The sequence below is a fragment of the Mus caroli genome, chromosome 3 (genome assembly GCF_900094665.2).
Source record: "Mus caroli chromosome 3, CAROLI_EIJ_v1.1, whole genome shotgun sequence".
NCBI classification, from domain to species: Eukaryota; Metazoa; Chordata; class Mammalia; order Rodentia; family Muridae; genus Mus; species Mus caroli.
In genome coordinates this window covers 90,469,645-90,470,496 of record NC_034572.1, presented here as the reverse complement: position 1 = coordinate 90,470,496, position 852 = coordinate 90,469,645, and the positions used below count along the sequence as shown (strand labels likewise).

The 852-nt window shown below is 43.9% G+C and overlaps 1 non-coding gene across 1 annotated transcript; it reads left to right on the top strand.

Annotated features, from left to right (window-relative positions):
• The first annotated feature begins 29 nt into the window (after positions 1 to 29).
• On the top strand, positions 30 to 100 carry Trnag-ccc. The gene has a single exon. It is a non-coding gene; the product is annotated as a tRNA-Gly (tRNA).
• Positions 101 to 852: the final 752 nt, after the last annotated feature.

The window sequence follows — 852 nt, the reverse complement described above, 5'->3', positions numbered from 1 at the left end:
AGGCACGGTTACTAGGTGCTCTTAAGGATGCATTGGTGGTTCAATGGTAGAATTCTCGCCTCCCACGCGGGTGACCCGGGTTCGATTCCCGGCCAATGCAGTATGGTCTTTTCTGTCTGCTACCTACAGGGTTTTTCGCATTGTGAAATTAGAATCAGACAGAAGGTGGTTTCACCCCAATATTCTAGGCAGTAGAAAGAGGATCGGGCTGGCAAGACTTTCAGCACTAGGGATACTGCCCCGATGTTTCCCAAGATCCCTGAACCACAGTGACGGAGAGTCAAATAGAAGTCTCTTTTTAGAATGACTCTCACCAGGACAGTCCTTTTTGAGGACAATATGTAAGGACAAAAGCTAAATAAATCCTAACCGGAGAGAAACGTTGTTCCCACCAGGGCTAAGATTAGGAGTTCTTTAGCAGAGCAGGGAGTTATTTCAGTAACCCCGGTTCAACAGCAAGAAACCACACAAAGATTTCTGGTGAGAGCAGCGACACTGTTATGGAAGATATTTCATGTATGAAAGTAGGCAAAATATGCATACACAAAAGCTTAAAAAACATTCTCTGAACAAGAACTCCGTTGGTATGTGACTTCATCATTTTCAAGCGTTACAGATTAAAAGGTAAAATAAGTAGTAGGCACTTATAAGTGATGAAAACATCTCCTTTCAAGATTTATTTATTCCTTATTTATACGAGCACACCGTCGCTGTCTTCAGACACACACTAGAAGAGGGCATGGGATCCNATTACAGGTGGTTNCTGTGAATGGAAATCAGGATCTTTGGAAGAGCAGTCAGTGCTCTCGCCTGCTGAACCATCTCTCCAGCCCCCTGATAGAAACATCTCAG